General features: G+C 50.6%; 1 long non-coding RNA gene across 1 annotated transcript in view; it reads right to left on the bottom strand.

The window, feature by feature from the left end:
- Positions 1-3,168: 3,168 nt before the first annotated feature.
- The window catches only part of LOC142558050 (uncharacterized), a 73,280-nt gene continuing 68,531 nt past the window's right edge, over positions 3,169-7,917 (bottom strand). Inside the window, exon 2 of the long non-coding RNA XR_012822937.1 lies at positions 3,169-3,610. This is a non-coding gene — a long non-coding RNA (uncharacterized LOC142558050). The remainder of the gene's footprint in view (positions 3,611-7,917) is intronic.

The following is a 7,917-nucleotide window of genomic DNA, read 5'->3' as shown; positions in this document are numbered from 1 at the left end:
CATCTGATGATGTGCGCAGAAATCCGTCGCGAGTATTTGCTGTGGGTGATCATGTACTAGTGCGTTCTGTGCGTGGAGAAGTGGTGAACAGATGGCCTGCAGAAGTGACACGTGTAAGGTCATCTTCAACATATCTAGTGAACCTGCGAAACGAAGTGAGGTTCGTGCAGGCAGCCTACCTGCGACAATCGGGCATTGAGCCAGCGCTATGACGTGACCAACTGGTTGAAGTGGGACTGCCACATACACCTGACGTCACCGACACTACATCGACGACAGACCAAAGCCAGAGCCGTCATCGCCAGCAACGACGACACTGCGTTCCGGCAATCGCGAGCAGCCGGTGACCATACGAAGAAGCACAAGGGATCGGCGCCCACCTTATCGCCTCACTTATGATCATTTCTAAAATTTTACGGGAGGGAGGTGTGATGTCATCAGTCATTTTCATTCGCGTGGCACTTTTGTGTACTCGCAAGCTACTGCTGGCTGAGCATGCACCGAGAGATAGCGCGTGCTTACATACGCGCCCCGAGTATCGTTATGTGTTCTCTTGTTGTTGAGCTGAGGCTGCCAGCGTGCGCCTCGGTAGTAAAGTATGATCTAACCTGTGCCTCGCGCCAAGCACACACACCATATGGCATAAGGCATTGGGGACGTCGCAGAACTTGCAAGTATATGGGTGTGGCGTGAGCGAGGTCCTGTGGTGTAAAATGCCGCGTACGTAGGAACTCATTTCTAGCTTCCTGGAAGTTACCACTTCTCTGTAGAGAGTGGTGTGTGGAGAGGGATAGCGCATTCTGTTTAGTCTGCAGTGCTGTGGAATGTATGCGTATATCTTGTGTGCCTGCTTATTAATATTTTTAATCGCAATCCTGCTCTATCTCTCTATTCTTCTAACAGTGGTTCGATGTGATTTGTGTTTGTTTTGCGGCCTATATTCCAGTAAATGTTTCAATATAAGCTGCACTCCCGCTATTCTCATTTCCTTATGGCATTTAACTTTTTTTCTCAGGAATTCATTGATAGCGTGAGCATCGATATGCGGAAAGAAATGGTAATGATGAGCATTGAACCTGATGATTACACCAACAAGCTTAAGGACACCATACCACCATCAAAAATGGCTGGGTAAGTGATGTTACTTCATCTACTAGGTAATTCGCTGTGAGTTCTCATATGTTTTATTGCTTTATTGGCCTATAACGGGATCCAGTCAGCGGCTACGGTGTTACGCTGCTGAATGCGAAACTGCTCGTGTACCCTGCATACGGTGCAGGGAAAAAGGTTTGTCAAACTTCATCTGGAGTGCCTCGTACAGCTTGCCTCACTATCAGGTCGTGGTTTTGGCACGCAAAATCTAAAATTTAATAAGATCGCTGCAGTGTTATGTTGTATCTGGCGTCATCATTGTTGATTAGGAGGCCGCATGAGTATGACCTCTGAGATGCGGAATCATGCTTGGTGTACTCAATTCATACCACAAGCTTTTTGAAAAATTTATGCTTAGTGTTTGGCGCATGAGAGCCTTATTTGCCTATCTGGCATAAAACTTAACACATAAGATATAAGCTGGGACTCAACAACTTGATGTGCCGAAGCCGTTGAGGTACAATAGCTCACCAGTCAATACATATGGTGAGGTACAATACCCGAGTGTGAATGTTTTTATGCGATATCGAATACCAGCCTGCGCTTCTGTTTCTCAGGGCATGGCAGAGGTAAATTCGCGGAGGACAAAGGCCTGGCGACGCCGTTTAGGGTGCTGAGCGGAAAACAATGTCGCGTGGTTGAGAAAATTAAATTATGGGGTGTTACGTGCCAAAACCACTTTCTGATTATGAGGCACGCCGTAGTGGAGGACTCCGGAAATTTCGACCAACTGGGGTTCTTTAACGTGCACCTAAATCTAAATACACGGCTGTTTTCGCATTTCGCCCCCATCGAAATGCGGCCGCCATGGCCGGGAATCGATCCCGCGACCTCGTGCTCAGCAGCCCAACACCATAGCCACTAAGCAACCACGGCGGGTGTCACGTGGTTGATTGTGCAACTTGTAAAAAAAGGGTTCTTTGCACGTGCGGGTTTCCCTAGTGTCGGCCAGTCTTCAATATCGGTGATTTTCATGAATTCCCGCTTATTACATTTTGCCAACGACAACATAACGTGGTGAATCAACGGAAAGGCTGCAGCATAAAGACTACAAAACAACTGTTGCCACGGGGTCATTCTGATGGATTCTCGTTGTGGTTTGTAATTAACTGGGGATCTTGAGAAGAAGCAGTCCGCCACTATAGCTGATCCCTTGTAGAGCCTTGGGCCGGAAGGGAAGGTCGTCTTTCTTGAATTCACCGCCAGCTTAGATCTTGACGGGGACTGGCTATGTCGCTGCGGACACGTTTTAATTCGAAATTTTTAATTAGAAATGGTTGCTTCTGAAGCTGACGCACCGACAGTGGTCACAATTTTGGCATGACTTTCTAAAGTGGGAATGTGCGGGGCGGCCACGGGTCTGTCTGCTTCCAAACATTTCGAAACTAAGCTGCACCGTCCTGAACTCTCCTAACCACGCACGCTCTTGCACGCAACGGCGCAGCGAGGGCGTTGATACGGCATTGTGCCGGTACTTAATTCACTAGCGCGATAAAAACAACAGAAAGCCGAAAACGCCTACAGAACCACATCGGGAACTGAAACAACGCGTTTGTCGCGTACATTTACCATGCGGAAAGCCCTTCTTTTTGTTATGTTACTTTCTAGTGCTGCCAGACGTCTCAACAGTGCGACGCCCCGCCCACTCCCTAACATAACAGTATTAAAAAAATATCATGCCGAATGCGCTCAAGCTTGGCCACCTTCTTGACGGACACGTCCATTTGAACTTGAGATGCATAATTTAGGATCTGAAACGTCGTGTCATGGTCCCTTCGAAGGAGCCTTATAGTCGGGGAGCCAGTGGACTTTATCGTATAGCTAAACTGAGTTTTAAGAAAAAACAGAGCTAGAAGCAGGACTAAATAACAGGACACAAGGCACGTTCATCTGATCACAGACAACTCATCGGCTTAGAGGCTTGGGTGAGCTTGTATGACTTCGTGCTGGAGCTGCTTAGCACAGAAAAAAAGAAAGAAACGCGGCCACGAGGTGAAGAAAGGTCAGGACAAGCGCTGATTTCTAGCTGAAATTTAATAGACGCATGAGTGGACAAGTAAAACAAGAGAAACAAAACACAGGCGAGCATGCGCGGGCAAGACATTCCGTCAAGATAAAACGGATTTCTTTTTTCAGCAGATTCACTTCATTCTTGACAAGAGTCAGTGACGGTTGGCTAACACACCGTGTCGCAATTTCTCTGGATGATTTTTCCGAAGCTTCCACTATGTCTCGTGTTAGTTCAGCACCATGCTAAAAAACAACTTGTGGCGGCGTCATGGCTGCACCGCAGCCAGCCGAGACTCCCTCTCCCATCTTGCACCATCTTGCACCAGGTCACGCCCCCTGAGAACCAATGGCTGCAACAGCTGCTCCAGCAATCCCACCTCGGTGACCACACGCCCAGCTAGCCGTTGGGCAACACTGGGAAACGGTGGATGGTCTCGATAGTACATTCCTGCGAGAGATATTTCCACAAAGAATTTCCCCGAATATTAGAATGGTTACTTCTGCCTCCAATGAAACATACCTATGCATGCTGGCCGAGCTGGCAGACAAGCTCATGGTGGCAGCTCCCACATCTATCGCAACCGTCACAAGCGAACCATCTCTATGCGAGCAGCTTCAAGAAATGAAGTACGAAATTCCGCGCCTATCGGACTCCGTGACCGCTCTCCAGACAGCGTCACGTTTAATGTGTCAGAGTGCTTCGCAGTTGCCTAACAAGCACCAAAATGTATGTTCGTAGCACCACAAATTTGTCAATGCCGCACGCAAATCTTTACCGCCTTGAGAGCTCGCGGGAAGCGCCGCTGGCAAGCACTGAGGGCAACCAGTGCCCCTTCCACACAACGACGGCGTTCATCCGTCTTCTTCCTAATTGACCGCTACACCGGCATGTGCTTCTCGTCGATACAGGTGCCAAAATAAGCTTAGTTCCAGCCTGGCCCACGAACCGCTAGCGCCCGAACACATCGCCTCTACAAGCGGTAAACAACACCACCATTGTCAAGTACGGATACCGCTCCCTGCAGTGAACACTTTGCTGGATTTTCATAGTGGCCGACATGAAATTCGCTATCCTAGGGGCGGATTTTCTGCGCTACTTCGGTCTCTTAGTCGAGGTGCATAACCGAATATTACAAGACCCTGTCTCACACAGTGAGGTAAGAGGCAAGCCCTCAAGACATTCGCCACTCAGCCCTACGTTGTTCAGACCCACTGGCACTCCTCGCTTCGCTTCCATATTGAACGAATATTCAGTCCTGACGCATCGATGCCAAATCGGATCCCCTGTGACACATGACCTGTTCCACCACATCAACACCGCAGGACCACCGGTGCACGCCCGGCTCCGTCGACTATCGCCTGAAAAACTACTAGTGGCACGGCAGGAATTTGACCATATGTGGTAGTTGGGTGTCATCCAATCTTCTTCCTGTACTTGGGCATCTCCCCTCCACACGGTTGATAAGCCGTCATCGGGGGACTGGCGTGCGTGCGGGGACTACCGGGCGCTGAACAATGTTAGGACGCCCGACAGATATCCTGTACCACATACCCACGACATACTGGCAGTTCTGAATGGCGCCACAATTTTTTTCGACAACTGATCTCGTGCGAGCTTACCACCCAATACCTGTGGCACCAGAATAATTCCCGAATACAGCCATCGTTACGCCTTTCGGGCTTTTCGAATTACTGCGCATGCCATTCTGCCATCGCAACGCAGGTCAGACGTTCCAAAGGTTCATCGACGGCGTTCGACCAGGCCTCAATTTTTGTCACAGCTACCTGGACGACTTGCTCATCGCCAGGAACACCCCGGAAGAGCACGAAGAGCACTTACGCACTGTTTTTCGGCATATATTCGAGCACGCGTTATCCTTAACGCGGCCAAGAGTGGACACTGAGTACCCGAGTTATAATTCTTGGGCCATGTCATCTCCTAATCCGTAGTACGGCCGAACGCATCTAAAGTGCAAGTAATACATGACTTCCTACAACCACACGAAGCGTCAGCTACGTTAATTTGTAGGATTGATAAACTTCTACCGTCGCTTTGTGCCTAAGTGGGCCCAAATCACAGAGCCACTTCATAGACTACTGAAGACAGCGGAAGGCTTCTCAAGCAACCTGCCTTGGGGCATAGAAGCGAAGAACGCTTTCCCATAAAACAAGCAGGCCTTGGCTAATGCGGCTCTCCTGGCGTACAGCCGACCAGGTATTCCATAGTGTTTTACAAGGGACGCTTCGGACACAGCTGTCGGTGCCGTGTGGCAGCAACTCAGCAACGGTACATGGCACCCAACTGCGTTTTTCTCAAGGAAGCTCGCAGCTACTGAGCACCGCTACAGCAACTTCGGGCGCCAGCTGCTAGCCGTCTACTATAGCATACGCAACTTCCATTATTTTCTGGAAGGCGTCGAGTTTTTCATTTTGACCGACCATTACCCTCTGACCTGGCTTTTCGCTCTCTCCGCTCAGACAGTGGCAAGCACACAACGTGTGAACTTCGCCAACTGGCATACATCTCCGAATTTGCGACAGACTACCGCCACGTAAAGGGAAGCGACAATATCGTGGCCGACGCCCTTTGGCGGAGTGCCATAAATGCTGTCAACGCTCCTGAGGGAATTACCTTCGATACACAGGTGGTAGCTCAGGTTGAAGACACCGAGCTAAAAAGCCTCCTCTGGATAAAAACCGCTCTCAAGCTGCTATGGATGCAGATTCCTGGATCAGACGGCCAAAGTTGCTGCGACACCTCTACAGGCAACCCACGCCCCTTCACGCCCGCCTGTCTACGTTGTTGTGTATTCCTCTCGATTCACAAGCTATCCAATCGAGGAATAAAAGCTACGCAAAAGTTGCTCACAGCAATGTTGATTTGACCAGGTACCAATCGGGAATGATGCATGTCGTGTCAGTGCGCCAAAATTCATCGCCATACTGTGGTGCCGTTGGCAAAGCTCGCGCCTCCGGACGCACTCTTCGACCATGTTCACCTCGATATTGTCGGACCACTACCGCCTTGCCAAGAACATATGTATTTGCTGACATGCCTCGGCAGATTCACGCGCTGGCTAGAGGCCGTACCTATGGTAGGCATCACCGCTGACACCGTTGCCTAAGCCTTTTTGCACCACAGGATTGCTCGTTTCGGTGCACCTTCATTAATAACGACGGGCCATGGAAGCCAGTTCGAATTTGCACTCTTTGCCAGCATCAAGCTTTTATCGGTGCTTCAAGCATCAGAACAACTGCCTACCACCCGAAAAACAACGGCATGACGCAGCGTTTTCATCGCAAGCTGAAGACTGCGCTTGCTGCAACAGACGAGCGCAGACGGACGGAAGCGCTGCCACTGATTCTCTTGGGAGTCCGGACAGCTGTCAAGACAGACATCGGCTACAGCGCGGCCGAATTGGTCTACGGAACACTCCGCCTCCCAGGAGAATTCTTGATGGCCACTCTGAAAGGCGCTTACAAGGCACCGCGGACTACCCACTTAAGGCTATGAGTCGTAATGAGCAATCTTCTTGCTACCCAACCGCGACGGGCAGCGCCGCGTGCGGTGCACGTACCATCAGAACTCGCCTCGTGTACACACGTATTCGTACGCCTCGTCGCCGTTCATCGGCCTCTTCAACCACCGTATGACGGGCCGGTCCCAGTGCTACAACGAAGCGAGAAGCACTTCACGATCGACGTGCGCATTCATCACGAGTAGTACCCCTCGATTGGCTGAAGCCGGCGCACATCGAGGACGCAGACGCCTTTTTACCTGTTCCGGCATCTGTCACATCATCCGCTAAGGCTCAAGCAGTGCAAACACGTGAAGTCACCACGACACACAGTGAACACCCTCCCAGGGCACCCAGTCCTTTGGAACTTTGATGCTTCAGCGAAAGGCCTTTGAATATAATCAATTCTGTATATGTTCACTAACTCGCTAAGAGGGGAAGTGATGTGGCGGCCTCATCACCGCACCGCAGCAGCCGTGACACACTCTCCTATCTTTCACCATCTCTCGAATGTTATCGCGTTACGTGCGGGGAAGGGACGATGGTGCAAGGCGATACCGAGCTGCCGAGGTTGGATGGTGCCGAAAACAAAGTCAGTATTTTTGTTCCTCAGGGACGCATTACTAGATTATGTCTGCCTTAGCCAGCCGCGCTCCCGTCCCTCGCGACAAACTGAGCCGTCTGACGAAATTGGCTCACACCCGCGTTCACGGTAGTGCGACGTACGGTGAGAACAAGATTTTCTTTGCGCTATGCAGCTTAAACTTGAGCTCCCATCTGTCGGCACACCTTGCATTTGTTCAGGCTGCCTTGTCCGGCCACATTAGGGCTCTTCTGCAGTCGTCAGGGGCGCCGAAACTAATTCCTGTGTCCGCCAGAGTCAGCATTTTACATGGGACAAAAAACTACATTAATAACTTTGACTTCAGGGCCAGCTCGCTTAGACAATGGGTGTAACAGAGCATTTTCTGCCTGGCGATCCCTCAGAACAAAGCGTGGTTCACCAGCAAGCGTGGAGCAGGGGAGTGTTATTCACGTTTCGTTGTTTTCTAAAGGCCACTAAATCAACGTTACCTGAAACTTACGGATGAGCAATTATGTTCCGTACCATCGGCTTTTCGACCGCCCAAAGCTGGCAGGCGAGTCGAGTGCCCGTCCGGACTAGGACTTGACCTGGCGCCGACGGCGACGCGTGAAGAATGACAGCTCATTTCAAGATGGTCGTGCCACCCTCCGA

The sequence above is a fragment of the Dermacentor variabilis genome, chromosome 9 (assembly GCF_050947875.1).
Source record: "Dermacentor variabilis isolate Ectoservices chromosome 9, ASM5094787v1, whole genome shotgun sequence".
NCBI lineage: Eukaryota > Metazoa > Arthropoda > Arachnida > Ixodida > Ixodidae > Dermacentor > Dermacentor variabilis.
This window is presented reverse-complemented; position numbering and strand designations above follow the sequence as displayed.